The following is a 25,161-nucleotide window of genomic DNA, read 5'->3' as shown; positions in this document are numbered from 1 at the left end:
AGTTAGACTTCGTTGTTGCATGATACATGTTACTTTGTTCTCACTACTAAATTACAAATCATTGTTAATTAAAATTGGCTTTGATATACCTTGGGATCCGGGTGGATTCATTACTTGAGCACTAAAGGCCTAGCTTAATGGCTTTAAAGAAAGCGCTGCCAGGGAGACAACTCAGAAGTTTTAGAGAGTCATTTATTTCTGTTGAGTGCTTTTATATAGTTTAAAAACAAAAAAAAATAAAGAGGGGAACCTAAAACTTTTCAAAAAGGAAAGTAAAAGTAAGAGAGACAAGCATTGTTGAAGTGGGAGAGCTCCTTGAACTTTGTTCGTGCTCACGGAAACTTTGTGAATCTTAATTACAGAAACTTTTCATCAAAAATAATTATCCCCTTGTAAAATTACATTGTATTATAAAAATAATGTGCTAAGGTTTGCCTTTAGGATGTTTACAATGCTTGTTGGTTTGTACGGTGCAGGAGAGAAACTTTTGTTGTAGTGCACGATCTTATATTTTTACCTGGAACGTCAATTGGTTCTGATTCCTTTTGAACTGTCTTGCTGTACAACTTGTTTATTTTTTCTAATTTTGGTAGAATTTTTGGCGTACCAGAAGTATTGTGATTGTTCAGATTGCTACAGACTGTTCTGTTTTTGATGCATAGTTTACTTGTTTTGATGATACTATCAATTTATATTAGTGGATTAAGCCATGGAAAAGTTATATTACAGTAGAAAAAATTCAAAAACAAAATATGAATTGGTTTGCAACAGTACTTAGAGTGGTGATTTGCTTTATTATACTAACGGATCTTACCGAGTTTTCTGTTGAAGTTTTGTGTGCATGTAGTGTCTAATCGAGGATGTTTCGATGTGAGAAGAAGGAAGAGAGGCAAGATCTCAAGATTGGGGATGCCCGAGGCACCCCAAGTAAATATTCAAGGAGACTCAAGCGTCTAAGCTTGGGGATGCTGGGGAGGCATCCCCTCTTTCTTCAACAAGTATCGATATGTTTCGGATTCGTTTCGTTGATGCATTATGTGCAAGTCTTGGAGCGTCTTTTGCAATTAGGTTTTTATTTTTCTTTTATGCACCATGCTGGTATGAGATAGTCCTAGGTTGATTTATAAGAATGCTCTTTGCACTTCACCTAAATATTTTGAGTATGGATTTATAGAATGCTTCATGCGCTTCACTTATATCATTTCAAGTCTCGATTGCCTGTTTCTCTTCACATAGAAAACCGCCATTTGTAGAATGCTCTTTTGCTTCACTTATATTTGTTAGAGCATGGGCATATCTTTTGTACAAAGAATTTAAACTCCCTTGCTTCACTTATATCTATTTAGAGAGATGACAGGAATTGGTCATTCACATGGTTAGTCATAAAATCCTACATAAACTTGTAGATCGCTGAATATGATATGTTTGATTCCTTGCAATAGTTTTGCGATATAAAGGTGGTGATATTAGAGTCATTCTAGTGGGTGGTTGTGGATTGTAGAGACACTTGTGTTGAGGTTTTTGATTCCCGTAGCATGCACGTATGGTGAACCGCTTTGTGATGAAGTTGGAGCAAAATTTTATTTATTGATTGTCTTCCTTATGAGTGGCGGTCGGGGACGAGCGATGGGCTTTTCCTACCAATCTATCCCCCTAGGAGCATGCGCGTAGTACTTTGTTTTCAATGGCTTGTAGATTTTTGCAATAAGAATATGAGTTCTTTATGACTAATGTCGAGTCCATGGATTATACGCACTCTCACCCTTCCATCATTCCTAGCCTCTTTGGTACCGTGCATTGCCCTTTCTCACCTCGAGAGTTGGTGCAAACTTCGCTGGTGCATCCAAACCCCGTGATATGATACGCTCTATCACACATAACCCTCCTTATATCTTCCTCAAAACAGCCACCATACCTACCTATATGGCATTTCCATAGCCATTCCGAGATATATTACCATGCAACTTCCATCATCATCATATACATGACTTGAGCATTCATTGTCATATTGCTTTGCATGATCGTAAGATAGCTAGCATGATGTTTTCATGGCTTGTCCGTTTTTTATGTCATTGCTATGCTAGATCATTGCACATCCCGGTACACCGCCGGAAGCATTCATATAGAGTCATATCTTTGTTCTAGATATTGAGTTGTAAGTAAATAAAAGTGTGATGATCATCATTATTAGAGCATTGCCCCAGTGAGGAAAGGATGATGGAGACTATGATTCAACCACAAGTCGGGATGAGACTCCGGACTTTATGAAAAATAAAAGAGGCCAAAGAAGCCCAAATATAAAAAAAGGCCAAAGAAGCCCACCAAAAAATAAAAAAAATATAAAAAAAATATGAGAGAAAAAAAGAGAAGGGGCAATGTTACTATCCTTTTACCACACTTGGGCTTTAGAGTAGCACCATGTTCTTCATAGGGAGAGTATCCTATGCTTTCACTTTCATATACTAGTGGGGATTTTCATTATAGAACTTGGCTTGTATATTCCGATGATGGGCTTCCTCAAATGCCCGAGGTCTTCATGAGCAAGCAAGTTGGATGCACACCCACTTAGTTTTCAGTTTGAGATTTCATACACTTATAGCTCTAGTGCATCCGTTACATGGCAATCCCTACTCACTCACATTGATATCTATTGATGGGCATCTCCATAGCCTGTTGATACGCCTAGTTGATGTGAGACTTTCTTCTCCTTTTTTGTCTTCTCCACATAACCCCCACCATCATATTCTATTCCACCTATAGTGCTATGTCCATGGCTCGCGCTCATGTATTGCGCGAAAGTTGAAAAAGTTTGAGATTATTAAAGTATGAAAAAATTGCTTGGCTTGTCATCGGGGTTGTGCATGATTAAATACTTTGTGTCATGAAGATAGAGCAACAGCCAGACTATATGATTTTGTAGGGATAACTCTATTTGGCCATGTTGTTTTGAAAAGACATGATTGCTTTATTAGTCTGCTTGAATTATTATTGTTTTTATGTCAAATGATAGACTATTGCCTTGAATCACTCATGTCTTAATATTCATGCCATGATTAGACATATGATCACGATTATGCTAGGTAGCATTCCACATCAAAAATTATCTTTTTTATCATTTACCTACTCGAGGACGAGCAGGAATTAAGCTTGGGGATGCTGATACGTCTCCGTCGTATCTATAATTTTTGATTCTTCCATGCCAATATTATTCAACTTTCATATACTTTTGGCAACTTTTTATATTATTTTTGGGACTAACATATTGATCCAGTGCCCAGTGCCAGTTCCTGTCTGTTGCATGTTTTTTATTTGGCGGAAACCCAATATCAAACGGAGTCCAAACGGGATAAAAACGGCCAGAGATTTTTTTTGGAATATTTATGATTTTTGGGAAGTGAAATCAACGCGAAACAGTGTCCGGGGTGGTCATGAGGTAGGGGGCACGCCCTACCCCCCCCCCCCCCCAGGCGCGCCCCTAACCCTCATGGTCCACCAGTAAGGCGGTTGACACTCTTCTTTTGGCGCAAGAAAGCTAATTTTATGAGAAAGAACTGGGTGAAAGATTCACCCCAATCGGAGTTACGGATCTCCGGATATTTAAGAAACGGTGAAGGGGTAGAATCAGGGAACACAGAAACAGAGAGATAGATCCAATCTCGGAGGGGCTCTCGCCCCTCCCACGCCATGGGAGACAAGGAACAGAGGGGAAACCCTTCTCCCATCTAGGGAGGAGGTCAAGGAAGAAGAAGAAGAAGGGGGGCCCTCTCCCCCTTGCTTCCGGTGGCGCCGGAGCGCTGCCGGGGGCCATCATCATCACCGCGATCTTCACCAACACCGCCTCCATCTTCACCAACATCTCCACCAACTCTTCCTCCCTCTATGCAGCGGTGTAACCTCTCTCTTACCAGCTGTAATCTCTACTTAAACATGCTGCTCAACGCTATATATTATTCCCCAATGATGTATGGCTATCTTATGATGTTTGAGTAGATCCTTTTTGTCCTATGGTTATTTGATGATCATGATTGGTTTGAGTTCTATGTTTTATTATTGGTGATGTCCTATGGTGCTCTCCGTGTCGCGCAAGCGTGAGGGATCCCTGCTTCTGGGTGTTGCAATATGTTTATGATTTGCTTATGGTGGGTTGCATGAGTGACGGAAACACAAACCCGAGTAAGTAGGTTGTTTGCGTATGGGATAAAAGGGGACTTGATACTTTAATGCTATGGTTGGCTTTCACCTTAATGAATATTTAGTAGTTGTGGATGCTTGCTAGAGTTCCAATCATAAGTGCATATGATCCAAGTAGAGAAAGTATGTTACCTTATGCCTCTCCCTCAAATAAAATTGCAATAATGATTACCGGTCTAGTTATCGATTGCCTAGGGACAAAATAACTTTCTCGTGACAACAAGCTCTTTACTTTTACTAATTTAGTTGTGTCTTTATTTAAACAGTCCCTAGCTTTTATTTATGTGCTCTTTATTATCTTGCAAACCTATCCTTTCACACCTACAAAGTACTTCTAGTTTCATACTTGTTTCCGGTAAAGCGAACGTCAAGCGTGCGTAGAGTTGTATCGGTGGTCGGTAGAACTTTAGGGAATATTTGTTATACCTTTAGCTCCTCGTTGGGTTCGACACTCTTACTTATCGAAAACTGTTGCGATCCCCTATACTTGTGGGTTATCAGTCCGCGTCCTCTGTCGGAGGACTATGCGGCATCGGCCCTACGTCCGCCTCCTCTCTCGCAGTCGGTTCTGGAGCCCGATTGGTGGAGGCGTGGTTTGCAGGATCCCCGGATATAGTCGGGATACTCCTCTTCCTGCCAGGATGTAAAGGGCGCTGTTATACTTCAAATAACAATAATTACATGACAGATTGTTTGCTTACCTCTATAGAGGCATGTCGGCCCTAATCGCCTTCCTCTTGAGCCTACCCAATCCGGACGTTTGTGGCTGACGGGTCCCTAGGGGCTCGGCCCTGCGCTCTGAACGTCGCCTCTGCAAAAACACGGTGCTTCAGGGATAAGGTGTGACATCGGGAAAGAGTCCTCTTCGGAGATCGAGTCTTCGGCTGGCTTACACGCGACGAAGGTAGCGGTCCGGGATAATCGGCAGTGATAGCCACTGGGGCACCGTCACGGCTCGCCCGATAAAATATCCCGTCAACAAGCTCCATGGCCGCGTCCGGGTCTTCTTCAAGTCCTGGATCTAGGGCCGTTTCGGGGTCCTCTGGCTGCCGGGAAGGGCTGGAGATTCCTTCTATGACCCTCCTCAGTTCCTGCTCGTAAATATCAAGGCAGGTAACCTTAGAAAAGAACGCCACAATAAGTGAAGCGAGAAAATAAATGACGACTTACCCAGTTTGGGGGATTATACATGGAGAATCCGTCCTGCGGTTTGATATGGAGGAAGTCTTCCTCTTCTCCTTTGTATAGGTCGGACAGTATCCTTGCCATAGCAGTGGCGGAGTCCGGATCCTTACGGCTACAATGGGTGGCATCGTTTGTCCCGTTGAAATGCCACATGGGATTGCCCCGATATTGAAGCGGCTGCACTACCCGCATTATGCATATTGCCATGACCTCGACTATCGTCAATCCGGATTTGGCCAGTAACTTTATCATGTTCATCACGAAATGTATTTCCCAGGTGTCCTCTTCTTGGGGGCCTCAGGGGCGCCAGCTTAGGCGTGCCCTCGGTGGGGCGTTACCGCACTTGGGGAGTCCTGTCCAGACTAGATCCGAAAGGGGAGCATCGTCAATATAAAACCACTCTGAAGCCCAGTTATCTGTTGCCTTCTTGGGAGTGCCGGATAGGTATCCGGTCTCAGCGATGCGCCATACTTCGGCCCCGCCCACTTGACATAGGGACTCTCCCTAGTTGCGGGGGACAAGGCAGAACAGCTTCTTCCACAAACCGAAATGAGCCTCGCAGCCCAGAAATAGCTCACAAAGGGCGACATACCCTGGTATATGTAGTACGGAGGCTGGGGTAAAGTTGTGCAACTGGAGGCTGTAGAACTCCAGGAGCACACAATGGAATGGATGAATAGGAAACCCGAAGCCCCTTAACAGATGTGGAATGAGGCATATTCGCTCCTCTAGAGACGGATTGGGGGATCTCTCCACTTGTTCTCCGCCGTTATAGGTGGCCACTCCGGCTCGGACAGGGACCATGAACGCCGGCCGGAGAAGCCCTTGGGTTTGTAACTTTATCAAACGGCTATGAGAAACTGAACACTCTCCCCAGTCCCCCGTCTTGGGGCAAGGGGAGCGAGTAGAAGAGCTGCGACGACCAGCCATGTTGGAATGGTCTTTTCGGGGTGCTCTGTTGGATGCTTGCTCGAGGAGGGAGAGTGAGGTTTGGATCTGGGAATCCCCGTCTCTTCAAATGGACGGTTAGCCCGAAGGACAAAGGGTGGTAAATGCAAAAATGCCTCGACTCCTCGCATTCGCTCGACACGTAGAAATGGTCATTATTGAGGCACTGAAGCCGAGGAGTACAACATTTATGAGATGCCGGACATTGTTCGTCGTGATGGGTACATTGGAGTATTCAGAGAAGGAACCCGCCTTGCAATGCCGAAGACAAGAGTGCGCGCCGGACTCATCGTCATTGAAGCCTGGTTCAGGGGCTACTGAGGGAGTCCTGGATTTGGGGGTATCCGGACAGCCGGACTATATACATCGTCCGGACTATCGAAGCGTGAAGATACAAGACTCAAGACTTCGGCCCGTGTCTGGATGGGACTCTCCTTTGTGTGGAAGACAAGCTTGGCGATCCGGATATTGTATTTCCTTCCTTGTAACCGACTCCATGTAAACTCTAGCCCTCTCCGGTGTCTATATAAACCGGAGAGGATGGTCCTTAGAAGGCCGATCACAATTACAATCATACCATCATAGGCTAGGTCTTAGGGTTTAGCCTCTACGATCTCGTGGTAGATCTACTCTTGTACTACTCATATCTTCAATATTAATCAAGCAGGAAGTAGGGTTTTACCTCCATCGAGAGGGCCCGAACGTGGGTAAACATTGTGTCCCTTGCTTCCTGTTACCATCAGCCTAAGACACACAGATCGGGACCCCCTACCCGAGATCCGCCGGTTTTGACACCGACAACAACCTTCAGAGGAATCATCCCTAGTCGGGAGGCACGGTGTTCGGGAAAAATCACACTCGAGGTAGTATTTGGTACCCCGAAGAATTGCAGGTCCGAAGAAATCACATTCCAAGTGGCTCCTTTCAGCAGCGGATACCACGCCCTTTTAGGGCGGGACACATTCACAAGCTTTCAAGGTATACCCCATTATGGATACATGAAGCTTAAAATGCCCGGACCCAATGGAATCATCACTCTAGCTAGTGACCCGGACGTCGCACTCTGCGCCAAAAATAGAATTGTAGCACTTGCCCTGGGGGCATTATCTGAAGCCCTAGTGGCCGAAGAACTAACTACGCTGCAAACCACAGTGGATAGGGACGACATGATACTCGACAAATGACCCAAGTCCACATCATTTAAACCCACAGACGAGATAGTTAAATTCCAGGTCCATCCAACGGACCCCACGAAGACAGCTTTCATCGAGACACAGTTGAGCCCCACAATGGACACCGCACTACGCGAATTCCTACACGAGAATTGGGACATTTTCTCCTGGCATCCTTCAGACATGTCGGGCATCCCACGTGAGCTGGCCGAACACAGCCTCAACATACTGAAAGGATACAAGCCAGTCAAATAGACTCTTAGGCACTTCTCAGAGCCTAAACAGCAAGCCATGGGAGAAGAGCTAGCCAATCTACTTGAGGCCGGAATCATCAGAGATATCAAGCATCCGGACTGGCTGGCTAACCTAGTAATGGTACCGAAGAAGGACAAATCCTGGCGCCTATGCGTCGACTTCAAAGACCTCAACAAGGCTTGCCCCAAGGATCCCTTCCCCCTCCCTCGCATCGACCAAATCATCGACGCCACCGCAGGACATGACTCACTGTGTTTCCTTGACGCATACTCTGGATACCATCAAATAAAAATGGCAGAGTCCGACCAAGCTGCAACGGCCTTCATAACGCCATATGGTCCTTTCTGCTTCAACACTATGCCTTTCGGGCTTAAAAATGCCGGTGCAACCTATCAACGCATGATTCAAACATGCCTGGAGAAGCAAATCAGCAAAACAGTGGAGGCATACATGGATGACGTGGTCTTAAAAACAAGATATGTCGAAACCCTAATAGATGACTTGAGGCTTACGTTCAATAACCTCCGGACATACGACATCAAGCTAAACCCGAAAAAATGTGTTTTCGGCGTGCCCTCCGGAAAGCTGCTAGGCTTCATTGTTTCCAATAGAGGAATTGAAGCGAATCCGGCAAAAATCCGAGCTCTGTCACATTTGGCTATCCCAACAGACCTCAAGCATATCCAGAAACTAGCTGGGTGCGTGGCTGCCCTAAGTTGCTTTATCTCCCGATTAGAAGAAAAGGCATTACCTCTTTACCACCTTCTTCGGTGCACCGAACACTTCATGTGGACGGATGCAGCCGCGGCCGTACAGGACAAAATAAAGACCTTGTTGACCAGTAATCCAGTCCTAACAGCGCCAAATACTGGCGAACCTATACTATTGTACATAGCTGCAACACATCAAGTTGTAAGCGAAGTGCTCGTCGTCGAACGAGAGGCTGACGGATACAAATTCCCGCTTCAAAAGCTGGTATATTACGTATCCAGGTCCTCACCCCATGCAAATCCCGATACCCACACTATCAAAAGATAGCATATGTGGTCTTCATGGCATCCCGGAAGCTATGACACTACTTCCAAGAGTGTTCGATCACGGTGGCCTCCGAAGTACCACTCAACGACATAATAAATAACCACAACGCTACAGGCCGGATTGCTAAATGGGCCATCGAGCTCCTTCCATTCGACATAACATACAAACCACGGAGGGCAATTAAATCGCAAGTACTGGCTGACTTTGTCGCCGAATGGACAGAAGCCGAACTCCCTAAAGAGTACGGCGCGTACTCTAACTGGATCATGCACTTCGACGGCTCTAAAATGCTGGACGGATTGGGAGCAGGGGTAGTCCTGACGTCTCCCATCGAAGACACGATCCAATACATACTCCAAATATTATACACAGACTCCAACAACGCAGCCGAATATGAGGGTCTGTTGCATGGTCTTTGGATGGCAGTCTCTATGGGCATTCAACGCCTGGAGGTGCGCGGGGATTCAAACCTAGCAATATCACAAATAAACGGAGACTTTGATGCCAAGGATCCGAAAATGGCGGCCTATCGTAATGCCGTCCTCAAAATGTCAGCTCGGTTCGAGGGGCTCGAATTCCACCATGTGGCTCGAGAAAACAATCAAGCAGCGGATATCCTCGCCCACATCGGTGCTAAACGCGACCCTGTCCCACATAACATATTCCTAGAAAGGCTGTTCAAGCCGTCCGTTGTATGGGAAGGGGAGTCTGGCAACACTAGCACGGACCCGAATACACCCCAGACTCTGAACCATCAGATGTAATTGGAGGCTCCGCCACCGAAATAACACCTTCGGCCCATGAAATCATGGTTGTAATTGCCCCGTGGACCGAGCCTTTCTTGGCCTACCTAAATAGGCAGGAGCTACCCGAGGACCAAAATGAAGCACGTTGCATCGTGCGGTGTTCCAAGGCCTACAAGGTCCATGAGGGGGAACTCTATAAGAAAAGTGCGACCGGAGTGCTCCAAAGATGCATCTCCGAAGAGGAAGGGCGGCAGCTCTTGGCTGAAATTCATGCCGGACCCGGCGGACACCACACTACAGCTTGGGCACTTGTCAGCAAGGCCTTCCGTACAGGCTTTTACTGGCCTACAGCCCGAGCATATGCACAAGACCTTGTTCAACACTGCGTCGGTTGCCAACTCTTTGTCAATCAGAGCCACATGCCCCCTACCGCTCTCCAAAAAATCCCCATCACTTGGCCCTCGCGGTCTGGGGGCTGGATATGGTCGGACCCCTTAAAGGGGGAAGCCATAAGAAAAAATACTTGTTGGTCATGGTGGACAAGTTCACCAAATGGATAGAAGCCAAACCAGTCAAAACGGCTGAATCCGGACCAGTGATAGACTTCATATCCGGGTCGTACACCGATACGGCGTCCCCCACAACATCATCACTGATAATGGCTCAAACTTCACAGCCGATGAAGTAAAAACCTAGTGCGGCAACATGGGCATTAAGCTCGATTATGCCTCCGTCTACCATCCCCAAACAAACGGCCAGGTCAAATGTGCAAACGGTCTTATCATGAGCGGCATCAAACCCAGACTAGTGCTTTACTTGACGGAATCAGACACGCACTGGGTCGAGGAGCTCGACTCCGTACTCTGGGGGCTGCGGACCACACCGAATCGCACCACCGGATACACACCATTTCTATGGTATACGGCGCAGAAGCAGTACTACCCTGCGATATAATACATGATTCACCTCGCGTACGCATGTACGAAGAGAAGGACGCCGAGCTAGACCGACAGGACAACTTAGATGCCCTGGAGGAGGAGCGCCACGTCGCAAAGGCCCCTTCCGCATTCTGTCAGCAGCAGGCTCGACGGTACCAAAGCAGAGAAGTGCGGGCCAAAACTTATAACATTGGTGAACTCGTTCTACGCCTACCGGAGAAGAAGAAGGACAAGCTCAAACCTAAGTGGGAGGGTCCCTTTGTTATTGACAAAGTTCTCACCGGAGGAGCGCACCGCCTACGTAATGCATCTAATAACAGACTCGAGCCGAACCCATGGAACGCGGCCAGACTCCAGAGATTCTACGCCTAATGCCAAACTCAGTGTTCGTCTCCTTACCACTCCTTTTTCATTTTGTTCCTCCCCTTTTTCCTTTCTCGTTTTTTTTTCATTCTTCACACAAATTACTCAATACAGTGTGGATGCTCGGATCGCTCCGACCGCACTATGTGTGTAAGACATACCTGGGGGATTCCTATACGGAAGCTGAATATAATTGCTTTCACGGCTTCTTGCTTATCACATATGCGTTCTTTTTCCGTATGTGCCTTTTCTTCACCATTATATGCATCGATATGACTTAAGATGTGGCCATGCTGGGTTGCCTGGCTCTTGTATTTATTCCCTACGTTCCCATTAATTTGGCTAGGGCATAAGGGGAGCACCTCTGCGATTGTTACTACCGGTTGAGCCGGATGTGTACCTCATACTGGGTGAAGTCGAAAGCTAGCGTTCTTAAGGGAATATTCGGTCGGTGAACAAAAGATGTTTTTTTATCATAACGTGAACCCCCAGAATTTTTTTATCCCGCGCCTCCGTTCGCTGTCTGGACATGTACATTGATGCATGCGCACCGAGGGAAAGAAACCCCTAACGGAACTATTTTTCCTGGAAGACGTTTCTTACTATCCATGTAATATAACATAACTAGTTGGGTACTTGTCTGTTCAAGCACTTATGACCCCTACGCCTGGTTTCCACGCATACCCCGGTTCTGCATTACTGAACGGGTATTCGGATACACCCCGAACTATCGTATCCGGGGGCTGAAGCGAAAAGGTCTGCCATGACAAATGATTTTAATCAGCTAGGGACTACATATGTCTATTGAATTACACAGTCACTTTGACTGACTAAATTCTTCCTCTATACCATCCAACAGGCTATCTAGCCTACAATCCTATTGGGAATACTTTGCGGCTAACGCTACCTGGTCATATACCAGACTCATGGGAATTTCTTGCCCATCTGGCCCCGCCTGTCCAACTTCGGCCATATGGTTCGGGTCAAGCTTGGTGTAGTGCGTCTTCACCATAGCCCGGGCTTCTCTTACACCTTGTCGGCAGGCTGACATCTTCCACAATTGGAAGTGTCGCCGTGCTCCTTGGAGCATATCCACGAGCTCCCTCATGCCTTTTGGCAGGGAAGTGGATGGCCACAAGGCCTGGACACTACCCTGCATCACCTGTCAAGCTCGCTCGTGCAGTTGTGAGAGGTCTCGCAGTAGATCACCTGCAGACGCGGGCATCTCCTCTTCAGGACGGCCCATCAACATACCTACAAATATAAAACTCTGCCAATACGCTCCCTCGCCGAACTGTACTACAGTTCGTCTAGGCACTTACCATAAATGCCGCGACGGAGCCTTCTGTTCTCCTTCACGGAGTCCGCCAGCTGAGCGCGAACGTCTCCTAATTCGAGGCCCAGCCGGACATTGGCATCTTGAAGATTGTTCTTCTCCTGCCTAACTTGCATAAGAACACGCTCGCCAGCTTTTAGCTGCCTTTGGAGATGTGACTCGTCACCTCCTACGACATCCGGATTCACCTCGGGATTGTCTGCAGAATTTTCTGTTAGACTTATCATACAAGCCACTTACTAACTGGTACACTTCCCTACAACTGAGACAAATGTTACCAAAAGAGGCCTTCTGGGATTCCTCTAGCATGACAACTGTGGCCCTCAGTTGGGCCTTGCACTCCTTCAGCTCTTGAGACAATTGTTCATTCTTATCTACAAGGACCTCTGCATAAATTGATCCTTAAAACAGTTGTTCCAACCGTTTCAAGTCTCAGGGGCTACATCTATACATGCTTATTAAATTTCCTTACCCGTATATCTTTGGCATACTGGTCCATCGCATGGGCAAGCCCGCCTTGAGCAGCTCGGATGTATGTGTCTCCCGAATTGAAGGCATTAAACGCCTCTTTGGAAAAGATGTTGTTGCGAAGAACGGCCCGTCGGCGTCGGTGATTCATGGCACTCTCTACTTTGGAATTCGTGGCGGAGAGCATATCTGCATCCTCTGTCGGAGGACAATTCAACATCGGCCCCGTGTCTGCTTCCTCCCTCGAAGCCGGTCCTGGAATCCACCTGCTGGAGGCGTGATTGGTAGGATCTCCGGATATAGTCCGGCTACTCCTCTTTCTGCCAGGACACAAAGGACGTTGTCACATTTCAAACACAATAATCATAGAGCAGGTTTTTACCATACCTCTGTAGTGGCATTTCGGCCCTAACTGCCTTCCTCTTGAACCTGCCCGATTCAGACGCCCTCTGCCGACGAACCCCTAGGGGCTCGGTGCCGCGTTCCGACTGTCGTCTCTATAAAAATGCGATATTCCAGGCATAAGACATGGCATTAGAAAGGATTCCTCTTCAGAGGATAGGTTTTTTTGGCTTTGCTTACACGCGATGCAGGTAGCAGTCCGGGATAGTCGGCAATAGTAGCCACTAAGGCACCATCGCAGCTTGCCTGATAAAATGTCCCGTTGACGAGCTCCACAGTAATATCTGGGTCTTCTTCAAGCCCTGGATCGAAGGCCCTTCTGGGGTCCTCTGGCTACGGGGAGGGGCTGGAGAATCCTTCTACGGCCCTCCTCAGTTCCTGCTCAGAAATATCAAGGTAAATAATCTTGACGAAGGACGCCAGAATGAATGAAGTGGGGGGAAGAGTGACGACTTACCCAGCTTGGGGGTTGTACATAGAAAACCCATCCCGCGGTTTAATATGAAGGAATTCTTCTTCTTTTCCTTTATACAAATCGGACAATATCCTCGCCAGGGTAGTGGCAGAGTCCGGACCCTTACGACCACAGCGGGTGGCATCATCTTCCCCGTTGTAGTGCCACATGGGCTTCCCCCGATACTGAAGCGGCTGCACTCCCTGCATTATGCATATTGCCATAACCTCGACTATTGTCAGCCCTGATTTTGCCAGTAACTTTATCCTGCTCATCAAGAAATGTATTTCTCCGGTATCCTCCTCTTGGGAGCCCCAAGGGCGCCAACTTCGGCGTGCCTTTGGTGGAGCATTACTGAACTCGGGGAGACCTATCCGGACTGGATCCGGAAGGGGAACGTCATCGACATAAAACCACTCCGAGGGCCAGTTCTCTGGTGCCCTCTTGGGAGTATCAGATAGGTATCTGGTCTCGGCGACGCGCCATACTTCGGCTCCGCCCACTTGACATATGGATTCCCCCTGGTTGCGAGGGACGAGGCAGAATAACTTCTTCCACAACCCAAAGTGAGCCTCGCAGCCCAGAAATAGTTCACAAAGGGCGACGTATCCTGCTATGTGCAGCACGGAGACAGGGGTGAAGTTGTGCAACTGGAGGCCGTAGAACTCCAGGAGCCCGCGAAGGAATGGGTGGATTTGAAACCCGACGCCTCTTAGCAGATGCGGGATGAGGCATATTTGCTCCCCCGGGGATGGGTTAGGAGATCTATCCGCTTGCTCCCCGCCATTATAGGTGGCTCATCTGGCTCGGACGGGGACCATGAACACCGGTGGAAGAAACCCCTGGGTCTGCAACTCTATTAAATGGTTTTGAGGAACAACACATTCTTCCCAATCACCTGGCCTGGAGCTACGGGAGCGAGAGGAGGAGCTGCGACAACCAACCATGCTGGAATGATTCTTTCTGGGCGCGCTCTATCGGGTGCTCACTCAAGGGAAGAAGGTGGAGTTTGGATCTGAGAATCCCCATCCCTTCAAATAGACGGTTTGCATACTGGACCAAGGGGGCGAATGCAAAAGTGCCTCGGCTCCTCGTATTCGCTCGACATGGGGAGATGGTCATTATTGAAGCACAAAAGCCGAGGAGTACAACATTGATGGGAAGCCGGACACCGTTCGTCACAACAAGTACTTTGGAGTATTCAGAGATGGAACCCGCCTTGCAATGCCGAAGTCAAACTGCGCACCGGACTCATCGTCATTGAAGCCTGGTTCAGGGGCTACTGAGGGAGTCCTGGATTAGGGGGTATCCGGACGGTCGAACTATATACTTTGGCCGAACTATTGGACCATGAAGATACAAGACTCAAGACTTCGTCCCGTGTCCGGATGGGACTCTCCTTTGCGTGGAAGACAAGCTTGGCGATTCGGATATTATATTTCCTTCCTTGTAACCGACTCCATGTAAACCCTAGCCCTCTCCGGTGTCTATATAAACCTGAGAGTTTATTCCGTATGAGGACGATCACAACATTCATAATCATAGGCTAGCTTCTAGGGTTTAGCCTCTATGATCTCGTGGTAGATCAACTCTTGTAATACCCATATCATCAATATCAATCAAGCAGGAAGTAGGGTTTTACCTCCATCAAGAGGGCCCGAACCTGGGTAAACATTGTGTCCCTTGCCTCCTGTTACCATTAGCCTTAGACGCACAGATCGGGACCCCCTACCCGAGATCCGCCGGTTTTGACACCGACACTTCCCGTCTTGCATAAGTACGCATCCAAGTCCTTGTCTGGAAGCACCGCAGTACACATCAAAACTGCGGTAGATATCTGGAAGAGTCAATACCGGGGCAGTTGTCAGCCATATCTTTAACTCATTGAAACTTTTCTCATAGTCCTCAGTCCATTCAAACTTCTTATCCTTTTTTAGCAGCTCTGTCATGGGTTTAGAAATCTTGGAGAACCCTTCAATGAAATGATGGTAATATCCGGCTAATCCAAGAAAACTCCAGATCTGAGATACGGTTGTGGGTGGCAACCAATCGAGTACATCCTTTACTTTGCTCGAGTCCATGGCTATACCTTCGGTGGATGGCACATGTCCAAGAAATCCAACTTGCTTGAGCCAAAACTCACATTTACTGAATTTGGCGTATAACTGATGTTCACGGAGTCGTTGTAACACTGCTCGGAGGTGTTCTTTATGCTCTTCTTCACTTCTTGAGTAAATAAGTATATCATCGATGAAGACTACCACGAACTTATCGAAGAAGTCCATGAATACTTTGTTCATCATATGCATGAAGAAGGCAGGGGCATTGGTGAGACCAAAAGACATAGCTGTATATTCATAAAGACCGTATCGAGTGGTGAAGGCGGTCTTAGGAATATCCTCCTTTTTAATCTTGAGCTGATGGTATCCGGTCCTTAAATCAATCTTGGAGAATACCTTGGCCCCACTGAGTTGATCAAACAAGTCATCAATTCTTGGCAACGGATATTTGTTTTTCATTGTGATGTCATTCAGCTGACGGTAATCCACACACATCCGGAGGCTGCCATCCTTTTTGTCCACGAAGATAGCAGGTGATCCCCATGGTGAAGAGCTGGGACGGATATATCCTTTCTGGAGCATTTCATCAAGCTATTTCTTTAGCTCCACTAATTCTGATGAAGGCATTCGGTAATACTTCTTGTGTATTGGTGTGGTCCCGGGCACAAGATCTACTACAAACTCAAGCTCTCGATCAGGTGGCATGCCTGGCAATTCTTATGGAAATACATCAGGAAACTCACTGACCACAGGAATTTCCAATTCAGCCACCGCAGTGAAGACCATTTCTTTTGTGGGTATGCTTCTGCGAGCATAGAATTTTGTAGTCTGCCCTTCATGGCTGGTCAAAGTGACTTCTCGGGTCACACAATTTATGCATGCTTGATACTGAGTCAGCTAATTCATACCCAAGATAGCATCCAACTTATCAGACTCAATAGGTATCAGGGAAGTTGGAAAACAGACTCCATTGATATTGACTTCCAAATTACGGCAGACCAGATTGCTTCTGATTAGGGATCCCGGGGTTTGTACCAGCATATTCTTGCCCAAAAGCGAACAAGGAAATTTGTTTTAGGCAACAAAACTCCGAGAAATAAAAGAGTTGGAAGCCCCAGAGTCAAATAAAATCACTGTTGGTATGTTATTAATAGAAAACATACCAATGACGACTTCGGGGTTCTCTTGGGATTCATCGATGGAGAGGTGATGAACATATCCCGTGATGTTTTGCTCATTCGGGCATGCCTTCATAAAATGAACTTGTGGCCTGAATATAGCATTCGACCTGTTGTTCTTGGGACACTGTTTGGCATAATGTCTAGTCTGCCCACAGCTGAAGCAAGAATTGTTGCGCAGGCGCTCCTCTTGCACTGGGTTGGATACGACATTCTTGACTTGAGTGGTGGTCTTGTTAACAATTTGTTGCCAATTGGGTTTGTATTCCACCTGAGTCTATTGCCAGGTACGAGCCTTTTGCACTGGTTTTACCTCCTTTCTTGGCTCAAACTTGCGCTCGTGATCGTTGTTAGTAGACCTATTATCTGATACAAGCATGTGCTCCCGTTCAGCAATGAAAGCCTAGTTCACCAGGGTTTGGAAGTCTGGGAAATCGAACATACTGAGAGTACACCTGAGTTGCGGGTTTAATCCACCAAGAAATCTGTCAATCTTTCTTTCTTCAGTGGCCACGTCATATAGGGAGTAACGTGACAGATGATTGAATTTTTGCAAATAGTCACCCATGAACTGATTTCCTTGGAGGAGCGCGAGAAATTCATGCTGCTTAGTCTTCATAATTCCCGTAGGGATATGATATTTTCGGAATCGTTCCTTGAATCTTGACCAGGTGACTTCTTCATCAGCAGACCACATGGCGCTTTCATTTTCCCACCATATGGCAGCAGCGCCTTCAAGATAATGAGTTGCAAATGGAACCTTATCTCCTTCTTCACTATGACCAATCTCAAGTTTGTTCTCCATAGTTCGCAACCAATCATCTGCATCCAAGGGGTCAATAGCCTGACTGAAACTGGGAGGCTTGGTCCTTTGAAAATCTGACAGCTTGGAATGATGACCGGGCTGATTTCCATTCTGTCCAGCCACAGCTTGAACACTTCTTAATATTTCAATCAGATCATTATTCCTCTTTCCTCAAACATATGCAGAATTTGCTCGGTGGAGGGCGGATCTTGCGGTGGAGGCGGTGGTGGAACGTACGGCTCGGGTGAGTGTCCTGCCTGTCGTGAGGAATGATGAACAGGAGAACCCTCGTGAATGTTACTACTGCAGCCTCCCCGCGTCATCCTATTGTGATTTTTCCCAAGGCAACGCAACCGAGATGAGAAGCATTCAAAATAAACTAAGGAAAAGCCAGCAACAAAAGCCCGAGAAAAACCGAAAATACCGAGAAAATGCGGGGAATAAAATTGAGTTCCAACATAATTATACATAGACTCATACAAGAAAGATAACAACATGCCAGGTTCACAACTCTCACACATGAAATGAAACATCATGACTCGTACGACTACATCCGTACACCATCCTGACGACTGCAGGTACTCGGAAGCTCTACTGCTCTGCTGGCGCTGCAGGGTCCTCTCCTGAAGCAGACTCGGATCCTGAACTGACATGGTTAACTGAGACCTCCGGGTTAAAGGTGACATGACGATGCTGCCTCGAGGGCTCTCCCTCCAAGGCAGGTGTAGGGTCAGGGCTACAGGAGTGGCGAGAAGTGAAACCCACTCAGTAGGAGCACTAAGCAGACTCACTGTCGCGGTGCCCAAGCTACTAGAGGAGTAACCGGTGAAACAGGAGAACTAGAACTGGCTGGAATATAGGGAGTAAATCCCACAGATGATGGAGCAGCGACAGATCTAGTAGAGGCTAAAGCAGTACGGGCACGAGTCAGCTCTCGAGCCAGCTCGTGGATCATAAGATAGCTAGCAGTGATATAACGAGAAAGGTGGCTAGCAACACTATCAGACTCCGGATCAATGATAGGGAAACGAACACGACCATTATTGTGCAGAGAAGGATAGTAGAAGAAACCTGGGTGGTTATGCATCCGGACCTCATTGTAGCGAAGCTCAACAAGGACCTTGTTGGTGTCAAAACCGGCGGATCTCGGGTTGGGGGTCCCAAGCTGTGCGTCTTAGGATCAATGGTAACATGAACACGAGATTTTACCCAGCTTCGGGCTCTCTTGATGAGATAATACCCTACATGTTGCTTGATTGACTATAATGAGTATAGGGGTTACAAGAGTTGATCTACCTCGAGATCATATGTTGTGGTCTAAACCCTAGAGGTATGATGAGTAATGTCATGATAATCATCCTCTATCGACTAGCCTAGCCTTGGTTTATATAATGTACCAGGGGCCTAGGATAACAAGAGTCCTAGCCGAATACGCCGGTGGGGGTGAAGTCCTTGTCTTGATCACCAAGTCTTGTGGAATCTTCCTGGTATGCGGCAACTGTACGAACTGGCCCATGAGTATACGGCCATGGGGGTCCTTGGCCCAATCTAACTGATCGGGGGATGACGTGGTGAGTACCCCCTAGTCCAGGACACCGTCAGTAGCCCCCTGAACCGGTATTCAAGTTGGGGACGCTCCTCGATTCTTCTGAACTGTTCTTCATCTTCGGTTGTCGGTCTTGAAAACTGGTTCAACACATCTTCTCATCTTCGATCTTGAGGATCGCAAAGTAAATCCGAAGAGTTTATATGTCAGGTATCCGAGGAGGCCCTTTAAGTTTCCGGCCTTTATCAATGCCTTGTTATTATTATGCCGCACTTCAGGTTTGAAGTTATTCCCGGGCGGCAACATCCTCTTGCGTCCGAGCTCCAACGCCGGATTGCATTCGAGGTATCTTTTGCAGCCAAGCACCAACACTGGACTGCTTCCGAGCTCCAACGCCGGAATATATCCAAGCTCTAACGCCGGACTGTGTCCAAGCTCCAACGCCGGACTGTATCCGAGCTCCAACACCGGACTATATCCAAGATGTCATAGATCATCTGGGTTCAAAAAGGTGAAGGAGTTTAGCCGAGCTTAATGCCGTAAATGCCCTCTATGGAGCCAGCCACTGGCGCCCGAGCTTAATGTCGGACTGCTTCCGAGGTGGTGCACCACCCCTGACTGCGGGCTGATTTTTTGATTGGTGCAATTTATTCTCTGCTGAGATATATAGCCAGTAGACCTCAAGGTATGTGCGTCGGTCTAAAACCCGAGATGCACCTGAAAGAAAACATGAAACCGCTGATCCTAGTTGCCCCTGAGACTCAGGTTGATGCGTGAAATCGGCCTGAGGATCAATTCCTAGCTCGGTAGCATACATAGGAATAGAAACGCGGTGTGCAAAGTCATCGAGACTCAGGTTGGGTGCGGCCGACCATCCTGAGGATAATAATCTCCTCGAAAACTATACTGCACTTTAAGTCTTCTGCATTGGATAAGCAATGCAGTAGCCCCCGAGACACTGGTCGGGTGACGACACCAGATCAGGGGATCGATGTACCCCTTTTATATTTGTAAATAATAAGAAGGAAGCCCAGTAGCCCCCGAGCCTTAATGTGGGCACGTGTGGCCGAATTAAGGATCGATGTCCAAAGTAAAATCACAAATTATGTGTAATGATTATATTTATCCAAGTACTTTACATCATCAGTGCTCGGATCCGCATTGTGCAAAACTTTGTTGACCGGCCATCGGCTTCAACCTCCTCGGCCAGTAGCTGGGGAGTGTTTGTCCCACTTTATAAAGCCTTTATGAGGGCAAGATTTGCGGCAAATAAGGCAATCCGGCCATACGGTTTTATAAACAAAGGAATGCAGAGAGACATGTTATATTATTGTTTAACATAAGAAACATCGTCCAGAGAAAATAGTCCCGCTACCGGTTCCTTTCTTTGGGTTGTCATGCTAACATGATCATGAAACCTCAGCTCCAATCGATGTGGGAGGAAAATACTGAGGATTTAGTTCAGGAAAAGCTTCCAAACTCCGTGGTCTAGATAAACCCAAATTTTCACTTCCGTTGTGACCGTTTATAATCTGAAAGTGGCCCATCGTCGGCTTCTACCCCCTTGTAGATGCTATGCAGGGTGTTTTCGGAATAACAAAACAACCCTTAGCCGATGTCTCGGTGCCCGAAGGCGGTTGTGTTGGCGGAAACAAGGCAATCAGATATACGGGCTTTATAACTTTCACTTAGTCATAGGAGCTTAAACTTGGAAGGCCAGCAAGTAGCCCCCCGCTTAGTGTTCGGCGACAGCCGAGGTCAAGCCGTAAACACTCCGGCCAATGTTATGAACGGCCCGCCATTTAACATAGTCATCGGATCACTGACTGGTTTATGCTTTATTGTGACAGTCAGTTTTCGGCTTTCTCTACCGAGGTGCTTAACCATACGAGTTGGAAGCACATTCGCAGTGGTTCTCCTTTTGCACACCTAACCGAACAAAGCGGAATGTAGGAAGCAAGCACAGGAGCCGGGCAACCCAACTATCGACCGAAGACACAATTTGAAACCGATGCATATATAGCAATATCCGAGAATTATTGCTGAATCTCTAAAGGTGTCTGGCGTTGCACCGCGAGACTTATGCGGAAAATGCACAAATAGTTGAAAAGTGACATAGGATTGGAAAACCAAAAAACGTCAGTGAAAACTCGACGTCCGAACTAGATCAAGTGTTCGGTGCCAATCCGAAAATTAAAAAAATTGTGCTTCTGTCGTGCTTTATCATGACACATCCTATCTCAAGACTTCAAGCGGGTCAGCCTACGGCTTCAACCTCCTATCCCGAAGGTGGATGAGAGGGAAATCGGGCTATTGACCGCACACTCCCGTCGAAAAAAGAAGTGATAGAAAAAAAACTTCGCAACGACTAGGAAGAAGAACACTTATTATAAACAGCTCATATAAATTTAAGGGCCCCCAAGTGACTTGGGTAAAAGAATGACTGTATGTACCGAAGTACTTATATCATATCTATGTTCACCCGAACTTTAAACGCGTCTTAACCGACCGTCGGCTTCTCCCTCTTCGGTCAAGGACCAAAAAGTGTTATGTACTCCACCTGTCGAGAATATCGACGATGTTTCCGATAACCAGGCAATCAGGTCATAAGGCTGTAACAGACAAAGCGTGCTCAGGGAACTTATGCTATATTACTGACAAAGTGTAAGAAGCATCTTCGAAGAAAATAGTACCCCCACCGATACCTTTCTTCGGTGCTCATTGTTAATATGAGACTTGTGCAAGATTTTTTGTACTCATGAGTTCCGTTGTGTGCCGACCATAATTGAATAACACTAAGAGCGCTAGCTTTCGGCTTCACCCAGTCTGAGGTCAGAGCTCGGAAGAACCGGTCGTGACAATCACAGAGGTGCTCCCTTTACTCCCTAGCCGAACAATCGGGAACATAGGGGTAAGAACAGGAGCCAGGCAACCCAGCTTGCAACTTGCTTAGGTCAATATGGTGCATATTGTGGCGTAATACACGAACAAGGAACGAAGTCGTACAAGTATAATCATATGCAAGAGGAAAAGCTCTAGCAAGGGAGCCCCCAATTAAACGGTGTATTTGAATTTGTGTGTCACAAACAAAGTTTGGACAGGGAAGTTTTTCACAAGCACCTTTTTGCCAAAAAAGTATAATGCTTGGTCAAACCGAACAAAATTTAAAACTGAAAGTATTTGAGCATGAGAGCGACTTAGCTTAGTTAATGTGTTCGGCATTGATGACGCGGTCCGAGCTTGATGCGGGACAAGGTTCCAGCCTCAAGGCTGGTCCCGAGGTGGCCGAGCAGAGAGTTCGGCACCCCCAAAAGATGAAGCCCCCGGCCGCAGTAATGGAGCAGGTCGGCGCGCCAAGGCGACAACACAATTCGGTCGAAGGAGGCGACAAGGCGGCTCAGTTTGAGTCAATTGGCTGCACAGAAAAAATAGTGCAAACCAAAAAGTAATGACAAATAAAGATAATAATGTATATTAAAAAAAATCTTCTACTTATTTAATACAAGTGAAGAAAATAATGAAAGAGATGTGGCCTGAGCGTCGAGGTCAATGTCGATGCAGGGCGTCAGTGTGATGCAGTGAATGTGTGACAAAGCCCGAATTCACAGGTCGGTCCGAGTTCCGGATACGACGTTCGTCGAACTTTGCATGGAGACTGACCAAACCACCACGCAATCGTTGCTAATGCGGCCACCATTAGATAGACCTGTGCACACATGATGGAACAAACCGGAGAATAATTCCTTGGGAAAAATGAACCCAAACGAGCAAAAATTGCTAGGATTAATAGCACCTGGTTTATTTGTTGTAGAGGTCCGAAGAAAGGTTACTCCCAAAATTGGGACTCGATCCGCACACCCATTGCCTGATGGGTGATGAAGCGATGGCAGGGCGATCCTGGCAAAGGTTGGCTCGCCACGAGGAAGCCCGTGGTCCAGCTAATGTGATGAAGCTGGTCGGCTGGTGACGCCGAAGTCTCTAAAGTAAGTTGATGAAGAGATGGCGAAGTCCTCGGTCTGGCCGCGGTGACAGAGCAGGTCGATAAGGAGATGTTGCAGCTGCCGTGTCAGCCGAGGTGTTGAAGTAGTTCGGCGTGATGGACATCGTCTTGAAGAAGCAACAGTGCGGCTATGCCGACGCAGGTCGTAACTTGTGACGCAGTCAATGCTGGCTTGATGAAGTGACCGCGCGGCGATGCCGGTGTGCCCGCTCCGTGTAATCGTGGGGCGGCGATGTTGGTGACGATTTATTCTTCATGATGCCGAACTATTGTTCGGCTGGCTGAGATGATGATCCGAAAAATTGAGCTCAGCTCAACAAAGCGACGACGTGTCTAACGCAGGTCGGCCGCCATGGAGCGATGTTGTCAGGCTGGTTTGACACCGGCGCGACGGTGAAGTTCGTATTGTAAGAATACTTTTAATACTAGTGGGATGTGTTTGAGAATAAAACACAACACCCCATACGAAAACGTCCTTCAAAAAGGATGTCCGAAATCCCATTCGTAAAGAAGATGAACTTGGGTCAGATTCATTCTCGTGCAGAAAACAGATCCGAAAAAGTGATGCACTAATCGGAAGGTTCTCGGGGTTTGGACGGTTGGATTGAGCTGAATTTTTGGCACGTGGTAGATATGGGAATTCCGCAGCAAATCAACGGTTGGATCTTCCAAATGACATCAGAGCTATATGCTGGTCACCACGCTCTAAACTCGTCCGGATTCTCGTCCAGACTCAACAGGGCTCCGGTATATCGGAGATTGCCGGAGATTCCTCCATCGAAACTCGAGGAAATTTTTGCAGGGTTGTTGCAGACTTAATTCCGCATAATTCCACTAAAGCAATCGTTTAGGCGACACTTGAGGAGGCGGTGGTGGCAGATACGAGTTTGCTGTCCAGAAAAACAGCACGGTCGCCCGAGGGCAATGTTTACGTTGAGCCCCCGAGCTCCATGGATGACTCCTCCATGATCTTGATAGAGATCGGTGTTGATGTTGATGAAGGCCCTTGTCCGAACATGACGATCAGAGGTAGGGCGCAGTCCTCGGTCAAGCCAAGGTGACCAGTCGTGCTGGTGATGGAGAAACCAACGTCGCAGTTGACCTGCAGTCGAGCCATTGATCCTTTCGTCGATCACACAGCGGAACTCTCAATGAAAGCACCAATGTCGGTGTCAAAACCGGCAGATATCGGGTAGGGGGTCCCAAGCTATGCGTCTTAGGATCAATGGTAACATGAACACGGGATTTTACCCAGCTTCGGGCTCTCTTGATGAGATAATACCCTACATGCTGTTTGATTGACTATAATGAGTATAGGGGTTACAAGAGTTGATCTACCTCGAGATCATATGTCGTGGTCTAAACCCTAGAGGTATGATGAGTAATGTCATGATAATCATCCTCTATCGACTAGCCTAGCCTCGGTTTATATAATGTACCAGGGGCCTAGGATAACAAGAGTCCTAGCCGAATACGCCGGTGGGGGAGAAGTCCTTGTCTTGATCACCAAGTCTTGTGGAATCTTCCTGGTATGCGGCAACTTTCCGAACTGGCCCATGAGTATACGGCCATGGGGGTCCTCGGCCCAATCTAACTGATCGGGGGATGACGTGGTGAGTACCCCCTAGTCCAGGACACCGTCAGACCTCGAATGGAGCAAACTGGACAGCCTGAGAAGCGGTAGAAGCATAACCGCTCCAAGAGGTACGAGTGTAAGTGCTGGAATCGGAACTGGTGCGCAGAGTAACCACTGCGTGATACTCATACACTGAGTCAGATAGACGCTCCCGGTACACACGATAGCTTGGGTCGTCACTGAGGGGGTACAGCCGATGCCACATGTTATGAAGGAGATGCGGCGATGTGTACGACATCAGCTGCAACTGGCACGGATACGGCATCGGAGCCATCTACACTCACAACCATTAGCAGGTTAGCATAAAAATAAAACAGGTGCATGCAATGCAACAACCAACTACAAATGCTACCGACACTCAACTACAACTCGTATCTAGCATCCAGTTAACATGTCGTAGTCTAGCGTGGCCTACAGTCAGTGCGGCTCTAATACCAAGC

The sequence above is a fragment of the Triticum aestivum genome, chromosome 5B (assembly GCF_018294505.1).
Source record: "Triticum aestivum cultivar Chinese Spring chromosome 5B, IWGSC CS RefSeq v2.1, whole genome shotgun sequence".
Taxonomy (NCBI): Eukaryota; Viridiplantae; Streptophyta; class Magnoliopsida; order Poales; family Poaceae; genus Triticum; species Triticum aestivum.
Note: the sequence above shows the minus strand (reverse complement) of the source record.